Here is a 25,244-nt window from a genome sequence, read left to right as displayed (position 1 = left end):
ATTTTAGGGGATAACTGCTGAATTTCCTGCATTGAGTTTTAAGCCAGGTCAGACAAACGGACTTAAGCTTATTCTACTAAATTTCTATCAAGTATTTCCTTAAATGTGATTATTCTGGCTTTTCAGTGGAAGCCAGCAGGATAAGGGGAAGTTTTAAGATCATCTCAACATATCATTATCCTTCCTTCTGGCAATCGGTAGATATATAGAACCAAAATAGTGCAAAACCAGCATAAATTGTTACAGCATGTTGAGAATCCTTTCTTAAAGATGAGAAAAGCAAATGGCCTCAGTGCTCTCATTTTATAGCACTAGCTAATTGTAAACAGAAGCTTCCATCCCTTCATCAGAAGAATTTTGATGTGGGGACACAGTTTTAGAATGAGTTGTTCTCAATTCTATCATTTGGTATGGATAAATCTTCCAATGCAGGGACAAGATCTACTACTGTGTCTTCTTTTCAAGAGTGATTTATATTTGTCAGGTTTCATCTGTGTTTTTCAGAATAGTCTGTAGTCTTGTGTTTCACAAAGTCCTTCTCTTTCTTTCTTTTTGTTTTCCCTATCTGGTACCTACTTTCCTCCATCTCTTGCTCTGTAAAGGTGTCAGTTTTCTTCTTTCCTTTTGTCTGGGAAGTGAAATTCCAAAAAGGTAACAGCACCTCTTTCAGCTGGCAGTGACCAAATACTTTACATAAGAGTAAAGTATATTTTTTTTTCACAAAGACTATCCTCCAAAAGCAAAACATGAATGTGTGCATTTAGCTGCCAATAAAAAGGATACAAGTAATAAAGGAAATTAAAATGTGTTTCCTAGACCACTGAAGATTTACAATTTTCTTATTTTCTTCACCTTTTTGATTAGTTAGTTGCATTAAGCATAAATGGTTATGTTACTTGAAAGCAGAAGAGAAAACCAGATAGTCTACTATAATCTTTCTGTGCAATTTAAGCAATAAGAGGCAACTGTAATTCAAAATCTCAAGTTTTAGCTGAATGTATTTTGGGGTCAGTTGTGTTAGCTATGTGCAATGTGCAGCAATGTGCAACTACAAAGCAGAAGCCTCCATTTGAGTCCATTTGACCATGGCCACATAAAATCAAGTATCTACAAATTCTTCATATTTAAGTGATTTGTTTCCTGAATGTATTTCACAATAAGAACACACTGCAACATATGGGTGAAGGCAAGAGATGTTCAGAAAAATAAGCTATTAAATACATAAGAAAAGTATTTTCCATAAACTGTTGTTTCTAAAGAAATTAATATTTTCCTGAATTATAAGAATAATATACCTGTTCTCTATTTAGTTATTAGTGTAATATAGGTGTGTGTATATGTGTATATGTGTTTGTGTATACAGAGTGTACATACTTTGGTTAAAAGAGAAAAGCATGTAGACTTTTTGTTTTATTTAAAGGCTGAAGAAAATAATTAATCAGTAGAGCATTAGGGCTTTCCAAATGTAGAGCATTAGGGCTTTCCAAATGCATGTTTTAAAAGAACAAACATCCCGAGTCTCTTTGTATTCAAAACATATATTAAAAACCTAGAGGAAAAAAATCCATCTTTGGTGGTACGTCATTAATTAACACCGGAGGATAATCTGGTTCCTAAGAAAGGACAATTATTCAAAAATAGAAGAAATAATTATTTCTTGAAAGTGCAGGCAGTGATGGTATAAATATTTGCAGAGAAATTGCCTCTCCACAATGTTTATGGACGTGGGGCTAGAAACCTCCCTTCATTTTCCATTTTACTTTTCTGTTCGTGACTAAGTCATTTAAGTGGGATGGTTCTGAGGACATTAGCAATACAGGCAAGCCAGTGACAAAATAAATCATATGGAAGAGAGAGGAAGAAGAGAAAAAGTAAAAAAATTTGAGAAAAAACATAGCAACCACATATGTCCAATAAATCATTGAAATGTAGAGATCCAAACTTTGAGGGAAAGGAAAGGGCAGCGACAATCACATTCCTTTCCCTTCTTTCACATGGGTTCTGGGGATATTATCATACACCTGAAAAGAGATTTTTAACTAAAAAATGTTATAGAAGTTCCCTTAATGCAAAGCTTGTAATTTTTTTCTGCCCCCAAATAATAAGGAGTAACTTAATGTCAAGTCAAAATCCTTCCTTCCCACAAGACGTTAACAGACTACATACACCATGCAGTAAGACTACAAGTTGCTGTCAAATAGGACCTGTATTTGCATGTTTTCATACTGGTCATACTCTCTTTAAAACAGGTTTGTAATATTTGCTAATTTATATTCTTTGTAAAACTTGTGACATACTACTCTGCAGCATGATCCAAGATGGGATGATGAAGACATTATTTCCACCTGTACAGCCAACACTGTTTGGCCGAATATCCATTATCTCCTCTCCTGGATCAGCTTCATCTTCTCTGACTTTAGGCACCTGGCAGACATTCCTAAATTAGGACCCTGGTTGCCACATGTTCTTTATTTATGATACTAGTGAGAAAGAGAAGCACCCCAGAGGAAAATATCTTGTCTTTGATCTGAATCTCTCCCTGGACAATCCTCTCCTTGCTGACTATACAGGGAGAGTCCAATAGCTATGCCTGGAGATAGGTGGGATGAATCAGGACCCCTGAGTCTTTTCTTTCCCTGTTACAATATTTTATCTATTTGCTCTATTTAATCATAAACTCTCTGTAGGAAAGACTGTATCTTCAGCCTTTATGTACTCACTAGCCTGGGAAGATGTTTTTAAAAGACAATATTTTTAAATAGGTATTTCAGAGTTATATGAATTACATACCTCAGACACAGAATTTTCTTTTATGCTTGTCAATAACTGTACTTTGAAAAGCACATTCTCCATTAAGTTTATAGACTTGACTTAAAACCTTCCACTGACTTTCATCAGAACAAGACTGGACACTTTTTCATTACATGAACATTTTATTCAATCAGCTGTGGAATAGCTGTAATTTTGTTTTATTAGATTTGGTGCAGCTGAATTGGAAAAGGGTGACAAAGCAAGCTAAATTTTATGTGTGTTGTAACACTAGTTGCTTGTAATAATTCTTGGAGTAGAAACATTACAATATTTGAGGATCGGAGATGTCATCAATCATTTACACCCAGTGTTTTTATTTGGCACCTCTTGATTAAAAAAATACCAAAAACCCTACACAAACAGAAAAATTACAATGTACAGCATTTTAGAAATAAAAGTAGCACTAGGAAAATTAGATATATAATTTTTATTTTTTTTTAATGTGTATCCTTTCACCATTGTTTACATGCAGCAGCTTTTGTAACCTGATTACTCACATACTAGTACATTGATCCTAACTGCAGGTCACTGCTGTATTTACAACACAGCAGAGCTTTTTGATCACAATGCAGAGATGTAAGTCTACACTCATAACATACAAGACACTGAGCTTTATTCTACTCTTCTCAGCAAAATTTTCTTTCTTGAACCAAAAACTTTCTAGGCAAAATCTGTATGGAAACAGTTACGTCTGTATGGAACATTAGGGCTTTGGTGAATTAGTGTATTTCACCAAAACGTCACACGGACAAAAATGTTCCAACCACTTATAATGCCATAATATATGTTTAAATCTTTCTTAAAATCTTTAAGTTGGTGTCATGCAGAACTGTTAGTGCTATCATCCATAATAAAAATTTATGATCAGTTATTCATTCTAAATTCTGCCAAATGTGATCTCAAAACGTAAGCCAAAAATTCTAAAGGCTCTTTTCATGGTCAAAGAGATTATCAGTGTCAGTTCACAGAAAAGCTCTTGCTGGAGCAAGTTAGATAATTTTGTAGAGTAATCTCTAAAGGCCATGTAAAACTTAAGTCTTTAACAATCTTCAGGGAAACTGTCTCTTTCTGATAGATAAGACCCGGAATTTTTTGAAGCCAGTTAGAAGAGTTATTATTTAACCTCTCTTGGTGACATTATTTTAGGCTGCGTTGTTATAAATTCAACAAAGGCCCTACAGATTGATTTATGTTGTGAACGCCATCTCAAAACCATAAGACTAGAAACTTTTTTAAAATCTTAAATTCTGAATTATATCTGGTGAGCTCTTCACAAAGGGTTTAAAAATATATCTTTATTGAATCCAATGTGAATATCAAAGGTATTAATCTGGACCTTCTGCATCCAATACACAAAGAGTGGAGCCAGTGAATTTATGCCAAGCTTGATTTCTAGGAAATTCTCTATTAAACCTGGGGCTGTGGCCTCAATAGCCACATAATTACACACATCTCTGCTTACACTCATTTGACTTTGCAATATTTCTTCACACCTTCATGAAAGTCACAATTAATGCAGAATTCATTTGTTTTCTTGTTATTGCTTAGCATATGCACTCCTCTAAAATAAAACCACCTAACTATACACTACCAAAACACGGAAGAGCTGGAAGCTTGAAATATAGTTTTGTTTTGAACAAGAGCTTGCATTCTGAAGAATACAGCTAGTTCAAACTCAAAAGTCTAATTTCATCACTTAAAAAGATGTACGTTGCAAGACAACTGCTTTGTGGTAACTGTATGGAGTTTATTATTAGAGTAATAGGATCTTCACACAGATTTTATCATATCCTCTGCAATTTAAGAAGCCAATTAAAATATTAGACTGTCCAGCCCAGGTGGCTCCAAAATCAGTCTGGAGAATGTAAATAGGTCTGTGTTTTCAAATTGGTGGAAACCGAGACAAATATACAATTGCAATATTACTTGAAAACAACAGGAAAATAATATGAATGAGCTAAAGAAAAAAGCAACTGGATAAATAAATGCTAGAGTATGCAATAGAAAAATCACAGAGTCCTGAAGATAGTGAATGTGAACTTAGACAACCGGAAAAAGCAGCAACCCTCAACCAGGCTTCTATGTGCAGAGCTGAGGAAATACAGGATATACGCTGCTTATGTGTTCATCTCACCAGAAAGGCAAATACATTGGTATAGTTTTCTAAAATTCCTTCTTGTATCTCATTCCATTGAAAACATTTTTTTTCTCTAGATAACTTCTTGACAAAGCAGGGTACACTCGCCCACATTGCATTGCCCAAGATCTTTGGGATATCAAAACCATGCTCTGCCAGAAGCTGTTCAAGTCTAATTCAAAAAAGTCTCATTTAAGAGTCAAATATAATGTTTATTGAGATATAAATAAATGAAAAGCACATGGTTCATAACAAATTTGGAGCCATTCACTGCATTTTGGTAGAATATTATCAATCCAGGAATAAACTTATTTTTCAAATTTAATAATGCATTTTAGAGTCATGAAGAGGACGTAGCACTCAAACTCTTGCATACTAAAGCAAAAATACTGCAGTTTGTGGCAGTTTAATGTGAAGTAGAATTATTAGTAATTTCATAAGATATGGCTGATAATTCTGATGTCTCATTTGTGCTAGTTAATATACTTCTTACTGTATAAGATTCCCCAACCAGGTTATAAGGATTTGAAAGATCAGTCCTACCTTCTTAACAAAAGCTTACTAAAATTTAGATGGATTGTCATTACACTTGGCAGTTATTGTCACTCTTACTTCCAAGTTTTATTAAGGAGAAACACATTGATTTTTCAGAAGAATTGCCATATGTCCCATTTGTTCCTTTTCTGTACCTGTTCATATTCTTCCAATGGAAATGCCCTTCAAGAAATTTTGTGGAAACTTCGGGCCAGTCTTACCAATAAACTCTGTCAATCCATACCAGGCAATTGGGTGGTATATTTAATCTATTTTACCTCAGGAGAAGGCCTGTAAATCACACCCATTAGTTAATTAACTGGACCATTAGTTGAAATGACACCAAATTAAGGGGTTGAGAAGACAGCTTTCCTTTCACTGGCAAGTACTTTTCAAAGTCAGACTATGGTACACATATAATTAAACAACAATTTTTGCCATGGATTTTTGGGAACAAGCTTTACTTCCAAGGCATAGACTTTGATTTTCTAGGGTCAACATGCAAGTTGCAAATCAAATACTTAAATTTGATTCTGTCTGAGAGTAAGACAATGAAGGACATAAAGTAATGTACTTTTCTATGTTGAATGCCTAAAGGAGGGTATATATAGAGGAGTGAGACTCCACGTACCCTCTTTTTTACTTCATAAATTAATTTAGTTTTATGTTCTACCCTTTGAGCTTAAAAACTCTCTTAATGAAGACTCTCTAGGACCTACGCTTTTCAGAATTAAAATAAGAACGTCTTATATTCAGAATACTGATATTTTTCATATTCCTGTACAGTTTAGTCCTTTTTGAGATGTGTTTAAAAGTAGTTTTAATTCAACAGCCACCTCTTATCTAAATCTATTCCTTTATACATTCTCCTTAGCAGCACATGTTTTAGTCAACTACTTGTAGGATTTGGGGAAATTTCTGATGTCTTTTGGTAAAATCTTTCAGGCATTACCAGACTGAAAAGAAACACATTTCAACCAATAAAACTGTAGTAGACATTCCAACTTTTTACAATTCATCTTCTTTGATGATACTGTCTAGCATGGCCTTTAGAACAAACTGGCATCTGGACAATCAGTCCAGATTATATTTCAAAAGAAATGGGAGTGGTCAGTGTCTAGACAAATAAGGACAAGGATGGGTAGATATATACTGCCTTTGAAATAAACCAGGGTTTTGCGGCCATTGTTAAAATTTCTGTTAACTTCAGCAAACTGACTGTACAGCATTGTGACAATATCTCAGTCTTCAGGTTTCTGAATCTTGTGGGATGAAAAGCTATTTCTGAAAATAAGGCAAAATATTGCAGATCTTTTCATTTTTTTAACCAGTCAAACTCAATTCAAGGCTTATAAGTGTAGTTTGGCTTGGGTTGCTCTCGCACTATGGCTGTGCTAGATATATTTTGAAGGAGCTGCATTTCTAGCTTACAATATGTTACTGTGATATTGTTCTAGTTCTAGATTTAACATATTTTATCTAGCAGGATTATACATAAGTATGTGCAGTATAGACATTTGGAATTTTTTTATGAAAAAAGCTGATCAATTTTCAGTATTGTCAGGATGACATCTGATTGCTCACGTGGCATTCTTTCTGCAGTATGACACCAGAATACAGTCCTTCAGACGTGACCTGGATTTAGGGTAGTTTATGAGAATATTGCAGGCTGCACACAGAGATTATAGAAATATACATATCTTAGCAAAATTATATTGATTTAAACAGGCTAAGAATTTTCCTGTGTCTTTGTTATAAAGCTAGCATACATGGCACAGAATTCTCTTACGGAAGTAACCTTCTCATCAAGTATTGTGTAAACTTACCAGATCATACCTTTACTTGCTTGTTTGTTTAATTAATTTACCATTCTGTAGGAGGAAATGAAATCCTACCATCCCAAACAGGGGTGCTATTAATTTGGGAATAGATGATATTGCCACTAAACACATCTGACATAGCGAGTACTCTAGTGTGTGCTCTAGCAAAGAGCACATGTTGATAAGACTTAACATATGACAAGAAATTGCAATTTCTGTCTGACACCACATTCTCAAATACAGTGCAAGCTATTTGAGTGAGAAATAATTTGGCCTTTATGCTATTTTCATCCTGAAACTCTCTTCAAAAGAGACAAATTGTGATAAATTATGTGTGGTGGTGTTCTCTCATGATTCATGGCAGAGAAAATCAGGCTATTTCACTTAGATGTTGAGTGTGGAATTGAACTGGGCTTACCAGAAATAAGACAAACATTTTACATTGAGTCATCCAACCCTGTTGTTCAGCCTATAATCTCTGTTTTTAAGTTCCAGACACCCCCATTACTCAACAGGATCCAATTCTTTCTTTCAGGGGACTGGTAATTAGCACAAGTACAGTTATTGTTAGCTAATTATATGTTCTAAAACTAATGTACTTAGGTGAACCAGAGGGTAGCTTACCATGTGAGCATTTGATAAGCAAACAGGTGCTTAAAAGATTTAATGGGTTTGTAGCCATCTGTAGTGATTAATGATGTTTGAGAATCTCACTGTAGCTCATAATATCATAAATGAACACTGGGATTTTTCAGTTCAAAAAAAGAAAACAGTGTAAATTATTCTTAGTTTTTCCTGCTCAAATCCCTCATGCTGAGTTACAATTTTATATTCCAAAGGGCAATGAATAATTGAACTTTTCTGGAAGCTATGAAAAAAAAAAGAAAACATCTTCCCTTTAACTTCTCCCTACCTTTTTACAGCAAGGTAGAATGAAGTATACTTTTCAACATATGGAAGATTAAAACAGAGCAGATTTTCCTTTTTCATAACCAATTTATTGTCTTTCAATCCCCTTACTAAGTCAGAAACCCGGGTTAAGCAATTTCTGTTCACCACACCCTGTAGAATTGTTGCCCCTTTTGAAATCAGTGACAAAATTCTCACTGCAGTCACATACTTCTCCCTGTCTGGAGATAAAGAGCCAAGTACGAGTAAAAGAAACTGCCCCTGCCTGTGACTGAGAAATGGTTATAAGGTTATAACTGTATAATATTAAGTGATGCATTAAGCTACAGCATTAACCTATGGATCCACAAAAGACAAGGAGGGATAAAAGATATGGATACATCTCAGATATTAATATTCTACAGAATCCACACTTTTTTCTTAGAGCAAAAGACAGCACACCCTTCAAGTCATGATTCACAATGTTGCAGATCTTTCAAAATAAAGGTGATGCTGTTGAGGTCCTCCTACAAGAAAACTAAGTGGACCATCAATTTCAGACAGGCTGTGAGAGGCTGTTGTATGGGATAAATCGATTGCTGAGGCAGGGCAGAGTGTAGACCGGTCTTTATCTGGAAGGCTAGAAAACTCATATGAGAGGAACAAGTTGTAGGGGATTCAGTCTCTACTCCAGGAAATTTCATTTTATGACATTCAAAATGGACAAGTACACAGACTCATCTCTGCATGGAGTAGAAGTTCCATGACGATCTTGACAGGATAAGCCCAGTTTCTTAACCGTTTCTGCCATATGGCTGGCTGACCTTAACATCTAAAGGAAAGACTACAAGTTCTGAATTATTTTTTTCTTGCTTGATTTATAAGTGTGATTTCTATGTGGCTTTCATAATGTCCAATAATGGACTCATGCCTCAGACTTCAGAAATATCTGTAGTACTTATCAGGTGTCTCCCAATGCCAAAGTTCACAAACATTGTAAGAATTCGCTACCTTTGAAACCTAGGACCGTCTTTCCACTTGGGTTAATTGCTTTATAGGTTCAGATGTTTGCAAGGGAAAACATGTAGAAAATGAGAAAAATATTTAACTGGAGAAGGCATTTATTTGTTTTATACAGATACAAGTTACAGATAAAAAATTGCATCACAAAAGGACCTGTAACCTCCTCAGGTAGGAGATGAACCAGGGAGAATTCTGTCATTTATCCCCCTCTTATTCCCTTTTCTTTAAATTATTCTTTCTATAAATACTTTTAAATGGAAGAATTAAAATAGAAAATAAATTCTAAAATGCCAGATTTAATGATTAATGTGTATATTATTGCAATAATAACAAATGACCTGTTATTCATTTATTCAACAAATCGTCTGATGGTTGGAAACAACTTTACCATTCATCATGATTAAATAAGCTTATTAGCTGCTCATTGATATGTTGTATATCTCAAACCAGGTTGCCAACTGGTCTAACTTGGCACAGCTTCATTGATTTTATTGACCCTGTTAATGGAAAGGTGACTGAAGTGCAGTTCTGCCAGTTTATGCCAGCAGATTACCTGCTTGCTCCCTGTAGTTCTAAGGTAACGTACCGAGATTTCATAGAATGAGTCTAACAGGGTATATCAATTATTTCTTTTTCATAAATTGTCATCTGAACAGCAGTTGACATGTATAATTTTACCTCTGCTTTTTCACACATGCTTAAGCCAGCTTTAACCCAGGTAGTTTAAGTACTCTTGAAAATATGGCAGCACAGCTTCCAAGTGTGCTACCATGACTCATCTGGCCTAAAGCCAATGACTCTAAAGTATCACCTGGTACACCAGCTAAATGCTAACAATAACCCCATAGCCCTGTAATACAGTAGAGTCATTGATAATAGCAGCCTGTAAGCTTTGTACACTGAATGGAGTTTGTAACACCTCAGGACTGATACCTGGCAAGCTTGCTATGGCTGAACTTTTCTTGATAGTAGTGACATTGTTTCAATTGGTTCAGCCTTGTTACTTGTTAGACCTGGGGATGTGGAACTGCAGCATCCTTGCCTCTCTCAAGCTGTTTGGTCTGGCATGATATAATTTCCTCTAACACTTTTGGTTATCATTGCACGGTAAAACTGTAGTTTTATATCAGTAACAGTAACAAGCAATTTTCTTTGTAATATAGAGACCTATAGAGAGCAGCAGTCTGAGAACTGGATATACAGGATGTGGCACAGAGGAGCTCAGGACTGGTATGCTAAGAGAGATGGAGCACAGCCTTGGTATTGTGGATCCCACAAATGTAAGCTGCTCTATAAATGACCACAATGGTCAGTTATAGAGATGTAAACCTGGAGTTGTACAAAACTGGTTTTAGGGGTAACAAGAAGAACAAAGAAATAGTTTCAGGCATATGGAAAGGCACCATACATAGCAAGTTTGGGTGTCATTTGGAGCTGAAAAACAAGGAATAAAGAAAAAAATGTATAAACATTTAAGCAAACATATAAAAATGACTTAGAGTGGGTACTGGAGAAGGAGGAAGAAAACATCAACACCAGAATTGCATTGATCCTGGTAAAGGAGCCCAGATGCTACTGACTTTTCATAACACTCCCCACCCTGGGACCTGGTAGATAAAACCCACCAGTATTACAACCCAAAGGAGCAGGGGAAGGGTGAGCATAACACCAGTAATAAGGATAGAAACTAAGTGTGTTTTAAACAATTTAATCTTCCTTATTATTCATTCTTCCTTTAACAATTAGTTTTGGAGTAGTAGTTATATTCTTAAGATTCCCATTATATAAACAATAAAATCATAACTTTATCTATATATAAGGTTTGTTTCCTTTTTTCCCATAGACAAGATTTTGAGCAGAACTCTACACTTGCTGAAAGGTAGTTAACCCTTATAAATGGATGTCACTTTAAATTTGGCAAACTGTGTGGACACACAAGAAGGATTTATTCTGGAACACTAGAGACACTGGGTGAAGAGAAGGGCAACAAGAAGGATGTGGTGGTATTGCAGTGAGGTAGTCATGGAGGAAATAAAGGGAAGAAGACAATGCTGCAGACAGAGGGAAATGTTACAGAACCGGTACCTGAAAGAAACCATGCTACATTAGTTCAGGAGCCTTTGTCTGAAAGTTTTAAAAAGGAATTTGTCAAAAAAGTATTGTATTATTTCTATGAATGTTACTGACAATATTCTGTTAAGTACTGTCTGCTTCTGCCAAGCTATGAAAGCTGTTCTAAAATCAATTGGATCAATAACATAGCCTCTGAAAATAAAATCCCCTACTGTTGCTCCCTTGACAGCTGTGGATCAGAGAGCCACTTTGTATAGCTGATACTTACACACAATAATGTCACTGTTATGAGTTTGAATGGACAATAGTACACTCAGCAAAGAAACTGTTTCTGATCTATTTTGGATTATGGAATTTGAAAAATTGTTCTTTCAAATTTTTATCCACAAATTTATCCACAAAAGACAGAATACATTTTAGTTTTTTATAAAAATAATGACCATCTTCTACTAGGCCATGCCAGAACACCTCAGTGTCTGTGTATGTGAATGAGATCACACCGCAGCAGGTTTACCCCCAAAGAAACTGTGGCCCATGGTTAAGGCAATGACCAGAAGGTACGTGTCTAAAAGATGGTGGCTGCGGCTAAGGCCATGCTGGAGCGGGTATACCTCTGAAGAGACTGTGGCCCATGAAAATGTCCATGCTAGAGGGAGGGGTAAGGAGAGGAATTCATTGTCATGTTAAATCCCATGGCCTGATCCAAAGCAACCAGGTCCAGTGACATGGTGATTGTAATGGATATACCATTAGATTGTTGTAACCCACGATTTGAGTTGCGTGTTATAGGAAATACTACAGCAGGAACCACCCGAACCAATGGAGGAAGAGTCTCACAGGAAACACTGCAAGTGCAGTGGTGACCTGATCTGAGATGGCTTTGGCACCTAATACATCCATGGAACACACCATGTCTCCAGTCTTCATCTGTAACAGATGAAGCCCAAAGTTACAGACTAAAGGAACTCAATGCACATTACAAGGACATTTTATAGGGGTTGCCCATAGACTAAGGGAAAAAAAAGAGCTGCCTACTGGGGTTAGTCCACAACACTAGTGATGTGCTTTATTTGAGTTCTAGGAGTTAATTGACTCAGTATGATGTGGCAAAAATGATTGAGAAAATGAAGTGATATCTAATGACATGGAACATGATACCTGGATTGAAAACTCACAGGAGTCAAACAATAATTTTAAGCAGGTAATCAGAAATGATTGTGCTTTCACTGAGATCCAACAGGATTGGCTTCTAATTGGCCATACGTTATTTAACATCTTGAAAGACTTAGAAAAAAATAAATGACCAATAAAGCTTCAGATGAACAAAAATTGCTGAATAATGAAGCAGAAAGAACACCATGTTTCTTTTTAGACAATGCATTACCAAACAGTATACATTTTCACACAGAAAAATAACAAGTCATACACCTTGGAGCAAAGAATGCTGGGTTGTAGAGATGAAGGCTTGAGGACCACTGTCTCTGAGTAGGACACAGAGATCTTACTGGATAATTAGGAAAATATCAGCAGAGAATATGTCCATTGGTGCCCAAATCTATGAATTTATAAATGAAAATATTGATAAAAATATGACTTGTTCATCTTTTTCATATGGTACTTTTTCAGCTTCTATTAATATAATACATCCAGTTCTGGTATTCATAACTTAAGAAGTAGGTTGTTAAGTTGGAGGTGATTCAAAGGAAACCCTCAAGACTAATCATGGTATTGGAGAAAAAGAGAGTGGGAGTATTCACGAAGTTAACTGCTTTAGAATCACACAGTCATAAATGGAAAAAGATTATTGGACCAATGCCCCAGTCCTGTTCTGAAACTACTTCTGAGAAAGACTCTGTTGAAAAGAGTAGAAACCTGGAGAGGTTTTGCCTCTGTAGTCTAAGTTAGCATCTGCAGATTTCTCTCCTGGTATTGATGTAGGAAACAGCTATGTGACAAGAGAAGGTTTTTCAATCTAGTAAAAGAAAATATAATAAAACTCAAGGTCTGGAAATTGAAACCACAAAAATTCTGTGTATTTTCAAGTTGAGAAATTAACTACTGGAAAAGCTTACAAAATGTTGCTTGGCAGTTCATCACTAAAAATATGAAAATCAAGGCTAAATTTTTTACCATGGAATATTAAAATTAAAATTAAAATTAAAATGAAATCAGTACAAGAAAGTTGATAGGAAGACAGGCTGGGTGATCACAATTTCCTTTTCTGATTTTATGGGTCTCTGATGTTCAGAAATTTGAGTTTAAAACATAACTTCAGTCTAGTTAAGAGATGGCTACCACACACGACACTTGGACTTGTAGAAATCTGGAATCTAGTTGCATACCATTTGGAAAATTTTAGATTTAAATGATAAATCATTATTTTTATGAATCTCAAATAAGTTGATGAACAGTAATAAAAAAGAAAATTCTTTCCAAGCAATATTTCCAGGTGTAATATTCCATGTAGAGATGTATTTCTGATGCTTAAATTTAAAAATAAAAGGATCAATAAATAAATACATTTTTAGAATCATCAGGAGAAGAACATTTTCAGATAGTTTAATAACTGTTGAATGATATTTCAACATTGAGAATTTAGAGCCCAGATGGGCATGCTATGAACTATTCATAATGCTAAATGTGCTAAATTCATAAAACAACAGCTTTCACCCTTTATGGCTTGAAATACCTAAAACTGTTGCTGGCCTATTATTGTTGCTTTCATTTGTGAACCTTGAAGAGGTTTTGATTTTAGCAGTTAATTGTATATCAGCAGAGAATTTTCCCCACCTGTCCTAACTTTAACATGCAGTAAAGTCATAAGTACCTTTTTTTTTTGTGTTTTTCTTGTGTTTTGTAACTTTACATTTTAGCTAGGCCTCTTCTAACTCTCTGAAATTAATGGCATATTGTGGAGAAAACTGCTTGTTCTCAGAGTGATAAGACCAATGTTTGTGCTACATGCCAAGGAACGGTATGCAGAGAGGCCCTTGCTTATACTTATTGCTATAACAACCAAGGTCAGCCAATTTTCGTTATTTGCCCCTTAGAGGGTCGGAAACAGAAAAAAGTAGAGGGATCACATCTGTGGGGAGGAACGGACAAGACAGGTGACCCAAACCTGACCAACAGGGGCATTCCATCCCATCTGCCCCATGCTCAGTATAAAAGCTGAGGGATCAAAGGGTCAACTCTCTTCCTGCAATGGACATGCCTAAGCTAGAGAGCACGGGAGAGGGTTCCTCTGATGAAGATCAAGGAAAGGGTCCTGCTAGTGTAGATAAGGGACAGCAACCTCCTGCAGCAGCCCCTTCTCAGGTAGAAAGGGGAGAGGGTCCTTCTCAGCCAGCCTCAATACAGGATGATGCCTCAGATGGGGATGTATTATTAATTCTTTATCTATGAAGGATTTGCAAAATCTGAGGAAGGATTTTACTCATCATGATGGGGAGCCACTTCTCTCTTGGTTGCTGAGGACAGTGGAGCTAATTCCATAGACTTAGATGGTAGAGAGGCCAATCAGCTAGGAAATCTGGCCAAAGAGGGAGGTATTCATAAAGCAATTGGGAATAAGGCAGATGTTCTCAGTCTCTGGAGGCAACTGCTGTCAGCTGTAAAAAGCAGATATCCCTTTAAGGATGATATCCAATGCTGTCGAAGCAAATGGACCAGCATGGAGAAAGGTATTAAGTACCTGAGAGAACTGGCTTCCTGCAATGGCCGACATCCAAAGAGGACCCTGTCTGTTCATCTGCTTTTGATCCTGATCCGTGTGTTCCTGGCTCCAGAGCTGGAATCCAGTTCCCATCCGTCGCTGAGTCCAGTCCGGGACTTCCCCAGTGCCTGCTGGTGATGGGACTGTCATCCTGGGAGCTTGATACGGTTTTGTACATATTGTATCTATTTCATTATTTTCCTCTCTCTTTTTTATTTTAATATTAATTTTTCATTAAAGTAGTTTAGTTCATTCTAAACTTTTCAATCTCCTTATCTCTTCCTCTCTTCTTTCAGAGGGGGGGGGGGAGGGCCATCTGTCTGTTCGGTTGCGGTGATTTCAGCTGAAACCACGACAAGAACGAACATAACCAACACACATACCAAGCTTCAGCATACTACAGTATTGGGTACTGCTGCTTTAAAGGACATCATTTCCTGAAAATCTGTGAAGAACTGTGAAGCACCTATTACTGTGCACAGTCAAATAGAACAACATCCAAAATAAAGCAGGTCATGGTAACATTTTCAAATGATGAGTGAGCACTGTTACTTTGCTCACACTGCCTCTTTAACAAGGAAGCAAAACACAGCTACAAGTGAATCAGAAAAGGCTAGAAAATATAATTTTCTTGAAAAAAGAAAGTAGGGTAAACCAAAATTAGCTTTACCTGTATATTGCTCAAAACCATAGTTCTGTTTACTGTGTTTAATTGCATGCACAGCTCAGAGATCACTAACATGTGTTAAAGCAAATAAAGACAAAACTTCCCTTGCAGGGGTAGGAGGTGAGAGTTAAGGGGCACCAATTTTTTTTTCAGCGAAAGATCTAAATGTCTCCAGTCTTAGCTGAAAAAATCCAAAAAACCTCTTTCTCCTGTAATGATTTATGAGAAGCATATCTGCCTAGTTTTATATCTCCATTTTCCTCTGTGGTCTCAGTTTCCAAAACAAACTACCTCTCCAAAGATTCGCCTCAGTGTATCATGAAAAATGCAATCTGACCAGAAAGCTCAATCCAGCCGATTGTGAAGACAGGAGACAACAAAATTAGACTAGACTAGAATATAACAGAATGTTTCAGTTGGAAGGAAATTGCAATGATCATCTAGCCCAACTGCCTAGTCACTTGAGGGCTGACCAAAAGTTAAAGCATGTTATTGAGGACATTGTCCAAATGACTCTTGAGCACTGACAAGCTTGGGACATCAACCACCTCCCTAGGAAGCCTGTTCCAGTGTTTGACCACCCTCTTGGTAAAGAAATGCTTCCTAATGTCCGGTCTAAACCTCCTCTGGCCCAGCTTTGAACCATTCCTATGCTGCAGAGAGCAATGAGGTTGCCCCTCAGCCTCCTTCTCTTCAAACTAGGCAAGCCCAAAGTCCTTAGCCACTGCTCCTGGGACATGTCGTTCAGCCCCTTCCCCAGCTTTGTTGCCTTCCTGTGGAGGCATTCAAGGACCTTCACATCCTTCCCAAATTGTGGAGCCCAGAAAACTGCACACCATATTCAAGACGAGGCTGCACCAATGTTGAATACAGTGGTGCAATCACTTCTTTTGCCTGACCAGTTATCCTGTGTGCCAGGGCACACTACTGACTCATATTGAGCCTGCCATTGACCAGCACTTCGTCATCCCTTTCCTCAGGGTTTCTCTACTCCTCTCCCAATCTGTATTTGTGCTCAGTGTTACTGCATCCTAGAAAACATTCCTGGCAGTGGTGGGATACAAACCCACACCGCCAAAGAGACTGGAACCTTAATCCAGCACCTTAGACCACTCAGGAACACTGCCATGATGATTATTTCATTTCAATATCCAGCAAATCTATCTCCCAATCAAAATTCAAATTTTCACAGGATATTTTAAAGCAAATGATCCCCATCTATGACTTAAATATGGTAGGAAAAAAGACCAATAATGACTGTTTCTATAGGTAGAGGTAGACACTCCTTGCAGTGCACTACATATTTCTGGTCCCCTCATTAGCTGTCAGGGAACATCAGCTGCAAATATTTCCTTGCCTATGAACCTGTGATCCTTTTCCAGGAAAGGAGAGGGTAATGTTATATTTTTGGGAGGGATGTTTGTTGACTTTACATTCAACTTTCTATTTTCATATTTTTGGAGTGCAATAAGACGTGGGGCAATGAAACATCTGTCCCTTCATGCAGATGCAGTCACTGTGGTGTTCACATCATCTACTCTAGGCCTCTAACAGATGCAATTCAGGGGATGAATGTTAAGTACCAAAGTTCCCTAATGAATGAATGAAGGAATGTAAGTCCATGCATCAAAGCAAGTCAGAGCATCAATATTAGATGTCTGAAACAAGGAATGTGGGTACTCTGCCACTATGCAATATGTCACAGCATGAAGCTAAAACCAAAGAGAAGTCCTAAGTTTTCATATATTAATCTGTGATGCCTGTAAAGCATGGAATTCAAGGGTTTGTTTTATGATCATTTTGACATTTCCAGGGACAATTCAACAGAAACATATATTACAGTTGGTTTTTTGATTCTAATTAAATATTCGACGTGTAGGTAGCTCCTTTCCTGATTCTGTTATTCTTCACTGCTGGTTTTGCTCTCTGTGCTCTCCTGCCAATTAGACAATGTGTTGTTAATAACTCAGCAATACTAGATGCTCCAGCAACTTGAACAAACTGTATATATGTATATAACATATATAAAAGCTGGATGATGAAATTTCTTTTAACCTGTTAGAATAAGTACTGTATAGCACAAAATTGTTCCAAATATTGTACATAACAGATATACTTAGCAGGGGTAGACTGAGCCTATGCTTCATTTAATTTTGTAAATTTTTATTTCTGGGCCAATTTTTTCTTAGTCCTTCACACAAACTGAGACAGTAACAGCAACAATTTAAGTGACGTGCAACATGAAGAACCCTATTTGGGTTTCTTCTAAGATTCGGATGCTGATTCTGTGTATATGGGTAATAGGCTAGCTTCCCATGGACCAGATCTTCCCAGACAGGCAATTGCATAGGATTTATCTGTCAAGTGATTCAAAATATATGAGCCTCACTGGGAAGTGCTGAGAGTCTGGTGTCTATGTTCTCTGACATCCTATTAACCTGTAACTTATGACATAGTCTTTACAAATCATGTCCTCTTATCTTTGTGCTATAGTCAAGTGAATATTTGTTTTTGTACAGTATTGATATGAGCTGCTTTGATGTTTATGGAATGGCATTGCTCCTGGGATTCAGCTCCAATGCCTTGATGTACTCACAATGTAAACTGATACCATCTCTTTACCTGCTTTCAATGATATTACTCATTGCTCCCTCTTTCCTAAGTAAATTTTGCATTTAGTATTAACTGCTGCATAATTAAGGTGTCTAAGGAGTCATTAGTGAAAAAGATTTTACAATATGCAAGTGAACCTAGTTTCTTCCTTACATGAAGAATTGTATTTCTACTCCTCTTGATTTAGGTGAAAGTACACAGTTTATATTCTGTAGCTCAACAATAAGTTTTTCCAGTTCTTTTCCCTTTGTATGCTTTTTTTAGATCATTCCACCAACATGCAGAAGCACAATGGAAGGCTTGCTAATGTGGCACTATCTGTTCAATCAGGAAGTGCTTAATCAGATCACCCATTTTATCAGGTTATCTTCGCAGGAGTTGGTGTGCATAATGATATTGTCAATTATTAGAGACAGAGCTATGGCATTGACTTATATTCGGCCAGTGTAATATCTTAATTTTTCAAACATTTTATGTATCTTTTTGGACTTCATATTGCTAGCAGCCCCAACTAAGAGTGTAAGACAAAGTAGACCTGCTGCAAGAACTAGAGTCACAAGGGGTAGTAATTAATCCCCACTGCTGAAGCAAACTTTTTTTCTTGGGGCTTGATATTCCAGGAGGAGAAAAATATCAAAGAGGATAATTCTGTATGGAAAGATCTAGATGTGGAAGAGGAACACACTCTAGTCAAACACACAGGACATAAAGGCCCTGAAGGAGAGTGTACAGGAAGTTCACTTCCACTAGGTTATTCAAGGGGAGGAAGAGTGACTATGTAGGAGTCTCGTGCACACCCAGCCATATTGGCAGTTTCTTGTGGTAGGGTCATGGGATCATAGGGTAGGATCTTGCTATAATTTAAGGTGTAAGTGTCATGGAAGTGTAAGACCACAAAATATGTTCCAAAAATCAGTGGAAAAAGGCGGAACAGGTCAAACTGAACAGGCATCTTACATTACAAACTCATCAGCAGTCTCAATTTATTACAGGTTCAGGATGTCAGTTGGGAACTAATACTACACACTGTAACTAAATCTAAGCTTAGAATGATGACTTAAAATGTGCAAATCACTCATCTATATGGCGAGGACCCTCAGTCCCTGGGGGAGTTACTCTGGGCAACATTTTGACCCAAAGAGAGGGCTTCCAATCACAGACCCACAGCTCCGAGGAGAACCGCTCAAAGAGGGTCTCCATTGAGGGCCCCATTTTATAGCCTGAGTTGAATCTGAACTGTGATCATCTATTGGTTGTGGTCATATATAGCTTTCATTGGTTGAAGGGTCTCCCATGCAGGCTCGCTGGCTGAGGTGTTCTTTGGGGCTTAGGTATCTCGGCTATGTGGCTGGGCACATGGGCTCATGGGCTTCCCACCAAATGAGCCACAATGCCCCTGGACCACACCATTAGACCCATGGGGGAATTGAGAGTTGCTCCTGACACAGGAAAGTGCCTGTGGAGAATTCAAATCCAGTTTCCTGTTCAAAACAAGGTAATCTCTGTGGTCAGACCGGGTTGATCTGGATTTTATCCTGTTGGGTCTTAAAAACCTCCAGGGATGGACAGAGACTGCACAATTTCTCTGGTGAAAATGCTTGCAACCAAGCTTCCACTCCTTGCTTCTGCAGAAAACTTTTTCATTATATTCAGTAAAAACCTTATTTCAACTTTCACCCACTGCCTTTTACAACTTCTTACAATTTGCCAATGTCTATCTTGTACTGGGGGGCCAAAACTGGACACAGTACTCCAGATGCAGTCTAATGAGCAGTGAATGGAGGAGGATAATCCCTCCTCTTGATCTACCATCTGACAGGAAACCTTATGAATTTCAACAGGGTGAAATACAAAGACTTACGCATGGAAAGGAAGAATCCCCTACAGTAATACAGACTCCTTCTGTATGACAGCCCCGCTATCAAGCATGTTGACTGGTCTCCTCAAATTACTATTATCTCCAGAGCTGATGAGAGTACACTCCATCGTCTTTTCCAGACCATTGATAAAGACATTAAACACAACCACACCCAGGTTAGATTTCTCCGGCACTCTGTTACCAGTCTCCAATTTGAGTGCTACCCATTAACCTCTAAGTTTTGAGACCAATCATTCTACTAGATTTTTACCCATTGGTTTTTTACTCACCCAGCCTTTAGTGTCCTAAATTGCATGCAAGAGCATGGTAGAAGAAAATGTTGAAAGACTTGCTGAAATTTATTTAAATGACATCCCTCATTATTCCCTCGTCTGTAGATACAGTCATTTTATCACAGAGGCAACCAGTTTGGTCAGGCATGTTTTACACTCAGTAACCAAGTTACCACATTCTCCTTTACGTGCCTAGAGATGTGGTCCAAGAGGACTTGCTTTAATATTTTCCCAGGGACAAAGTGAGGTTGAATGGCTAGTAATTCACCAGCTTTTCCTTTTAGGTCCTTTTTGAAGATTAGTGCTTTTCTTCAGGTATCAGTAATCTCCCCCAATCTCCATTACCTTTGAAAGATGACAGAAAGAAGCCTTGCAAGGGCATTGGTCAGTTCTTTCATTATCCTTGGGTGCAGCCTGATCTACGGACATGTATAGATGGAGAGTTTTTTTCAGGCTATACCAGTCTTGATCTTCATCCACTGCTTATAGTTATTCCCCTCTTTCAAGCTTTTCATTAATCAGCCAGGCCTGGGAATTCACAGGCCTGCCATTGACAAAAAACTGAGGCAAAAATGGCACTGAGTAAGTCATTCTAGTTCGCATCCACTGTCTCTAAGTCACTTGCCCCATTCATCAATGTTCCCATGTTTTTGTTTTCAGTGTTTTGCTACTAATGTAGCCATAGAACATTTTCTTGTTGCTTTTTACGTTCCCTGCAAGCAGTGAGTTTTGGCTTTCTTACAATGGCTACATATCTAGGTAGCGTTTCTAAATTCTTCCTTTGTGGCCTGCCCCACTTCCACCTCCTTTTTTTGCATCTTGCATTCCATGGGAAGGTGTCCTCTCGCAGGTTCCCACCAAGAAGTTTCCTGAATATGCTTAGGGATATTTGCCTGAAGTCCAGGACCAATATTCTTGCTCCTCTATTTTGTCACACCCTTTAGCATTCTGATCTCCACTGCTTCAAGGTCATGACAGCAAAGTCTGCTATTGATTGATCCATCTCCCCAACCAGCAATTCATTGCCTATGAATACCAGAACCAGTGGTGTGTTGCACAGCGTTGGTCCACTCTGTACTTCTGTCCCCTTCAGAAATCTGCTTGATCTCTCACTTCCCACTGAGGTGTCATTCCAGTAAAGAACAGGGAGGTCAAAATCTCCCATAAGAGCCAGAGCCTGGGATACAGAAACTTCCAGGAATTGTTCTACTGTTATGCCTACTCTGAAATACTTTTGATTTGAATAAATTGAAGGAGAGGAGTCTGGCCACAAAATAACCTTGTCATTGCCCCTGAGAGAACAGGGATTCAGATGCTGAACTTCAGTGATGTGCTGTGGTGAACAAGGCAGACTCTCAATGTGGAGTCCAGGGACTGCAGTCCTGACAAGTGTAGACTGGAAAACTACGTGGGTTAGCCCTTTCAGTATGCGTGAGGGGCCTGAAGACGCAGTAAATCTAGGACTGCAGATAGATGGCTATAACCCACACTCCAAATGCAAGTGCTTCACAGAAACAGATCATAGGATCAAAGCCATGGCAGAGCTGATCTTGGTGGCTTACATTCACCTTGAAAAGTCATAGCAATGACTAATGTTTAATTTCGAGAACTGTAGTCAGACATCTACTTAAAATATTCGGGATTCATGGTTTAAATGGCAGGTTCTCTACCCAGGTGGCATAAACTAGTCATACAGTCAGCAGATCTGACCCTTTGAGTGCTGCACTTCCAGTGAAGAATTTTTGAACAGCAGTGGGAAGTCATTCACCACAAGATTCACTAGCCTCAGTTTCATTCAGTCATAAACCTCAGTCATTTCAATAGCAGAAAAATACAGAAGAAGTGCAGCAAGAAACACTCCTAAACCTTTGCTGGTTTCTGCAAGGTTTCATTTCATTTTAAATCTTAGGGGAAAAAAAAAAAGCCTATATTCTTGGAGTTTAATTACAGTTCCTATGACAAGAACAACAACCAGTTTAGCGCTGGAAAAGAGATGCTTTGAACGGAGAGTTTGTACAGGAAGCCAGGGAAAAAACCACACTGGCATTTGAAAGAGGACTAGGAAATCTATCACATGGACATGTGCTGCACCTCATTCAGATACTCTCTGGGCCCGTAAGAACTGCTGACAACACATAACAGATATGTACTTTTACTGAATACAGACAGTAAATTTATGACTGCATTAGCATTAAATAAACTTATTGTAACTTTCCAGCAGCATTGTGCTTGAATAACAATTAAACTCCTAAACATAAACTTTCTCAAATTGGGATCGCCTCTAAGATCACTGTTGTGTAGATATACTTTAGTGAGCTCTCAGCTACACCTGAACTTAGAAACAGTACACTTGTAGCAGCACTATGCAAAGCTTCAATATCTTATTTTTGTTTCTGAAATCCAGGCTTATTCCTTCAGCCTAGTGTTCTGCTGGTCCATGCAGAGATACTTGCTCACTCAGAGGTAGCACAAGACAACACCGTGTAATGTAGTTTGACATGGAAATACAAAAAATAGCAAACTAAAGCTCCAGATTTAGTATGGAAGCTGCATTTTGTTTGCCATTTCTACCTGTCAGAGGATACCCAGAGTTGTTCCAGCATGGCTAGAAACAAAAGGATTAAGATAATGCTTTCCTAAGATATTATATTTTACCGATAGATAGCTTTCCATTACAATTTACCTTGATCTTAAAAATTTGATTGCTCTAGTAGGGATCATATTTTACAAATCTAAATGATTGCAAATATATTAACTTTATCAACTTTGAGGATTTTTTTATATTACTATTTCTTATGAGAATTGCAAGAAACTTCAGGAGTCTGCATATCTGTTATAAGAATGCCCTGTTGCTTTTCCAGATAAAGCATGTTTAAATTGATAAAGTATGTAATTGTAATGCTGCCATTGTTTTAATCTTGGCTTCATTGTAAATGCAGTTTCAATAAATAGCAATGGTAACTGATGTAGGTTTTGTTACCATAGAACTTCCTCACTCATAGGTGAAAATATCTGCATTGAGCGATATACAAATCCATGCAGATATGTATGTGTGTATAAAAATTTTGAAAATCACATTGGTATTCTCAGAAGCATCCCACTCAGGATAACTTTTCAGGTGGTTTCATTTATATTATTCTCTGAAGTAAAATATAACAACAAGCTCAGAATTTACCCTCTTGGAGTGTTCTATGATCCAAATATGTTGAAGGAGAAAACTATCTAGTCAACTAATAAGGTGATGCTGGTTATTTTATAGATACCCACCAAATGCCAGAAAATTTAAGATCATGAAGTTTATTCTTATTGGATACACTACTGCACATGGAAATACTAGCTCAGTATCGACTTATAAATTACATTTTCTATGAAGATGAATAGTAGTACCTGGATTTCATGGAATGACACCCTTCTGGAGTATCATGCAATTATATTTTCTTCTTTTCTTGCTGCTTGAATTTTTTTTTTTGATTCATGCGCAAAGTTCAAAGGTTTGGATACTTGAATTTAATTATTTACCATATGCCAAAAAGTTCAAAAATATCTTTATTATTTTCACCAACATAGTTGCAAGGGTGTATTGTGTTTTTTTCTGGAGCAAAGGATAGGTTATTGGTTGGAATGCTGGATGTTTTTTGTAGGAAAAAAGTATTTTTCTATAAAAGTCTCACTGAAAAGAAAGAACCTCCAGATGTGACCCTGCAACATTTTTAAAAATACTCATTGAGTATCTTTTTGTTCCTCTCTTTTTCATGTTTCTGGCTTAACCCTCAACATCCCTTTCTTCTCACCAATTATGCTTCTCACCCTTTTATGCTACTGAAATTTATCTCTTTATTCTGAAATCCTCCCAGCTGATTCCCACTTCAGCCTTGTTTTCTCTTCATTATCCTCAAAATTTTTTTTGTCCAATTTTTTTTGGTCCAATAACAATTCTTGTCAGCTTCCAAATGTTGTTGTGGGAATTAAGCCAGCTTTGCAATGGCATTTGTTGTCTCTTTTGTCTGGTCTCAACCTAAGCCTGCTGAGGTTTTTGCCAGTCTCTTTTCCTCAGAGACTCCTTTGGTCAGAAGTGTCAAAGACAAACCTGAGTATCTCCTGCCTGGTGAAGCCTCAGGAAATTTAACAAGTACTTTAAATCTAAAACATATATATAAATATCCTTAATTAGTTCACATAATAAATATGCACTGTAGAAGCGAGGAAGTGTCATACTCAGAGGTGATCTTAGTTTATACCTACAATGACCCTTTAGTAGAAAACAAGTGGGTTAAAAAAACCCTTGAGGGAAGAATTGTGAGGAATCACGTTGTGTGAGACGATGGAGGAAGGATACAGGAACAATCACAAAACCATGGATTAAGGGCAAAGAACAAATTTAATCTCAATACCTCATGGATCAGGGAACCTCTGAAGCAGCACCTGATCAGAGGCAGACAAGCAGGCACTGCAGAGCGAGAGTCCTTATTAGCAAGATAGTCCTTGTTAGCAAGCGAGTGAGAGAGTGAGATAGCTCCCACTTGCTGTTTGGGCCTGTATTTCAAGGATTCTGGCAGGCAGAGTTTTCTGCTGTGCTCTGATCTCCTCAACAGCAGGGCAGGAATCTCAGGCATGTTCAATAAGGTGCCCCTGAGTCCATCCCAGGCCTATGTTATCTAACTGCAGGTGTTCTACTTGTTGAGCACACAGAACTAAGCAACAATTAGTGTGATATGTGTTTTCCAGCACCCCACATGCGAGTCACTTGAGTGTATTTACAGTCCTCCTCACCAATCTTCCGTTACTTTCCCACACACATCCATGTTCTGATTC

Source organism: Calidris pugnax, unplaced genomic scaffold (genome assembly GCF_001431845.1).
Source record: "Calidris pugnax isolate Ruff unplaced genomic scaffold, ASM143184v1 scaffold44, whole genome shotgun sequence".
Taxonomy (NCBI): Eukaryota; Metazoa; Chordata; class Aves; order Charadriiformes; family Scolopacidae; genus Calidris; species Calidris pugnax.
Note: the sequence above shows the minus strand (reverse complement) of the source record.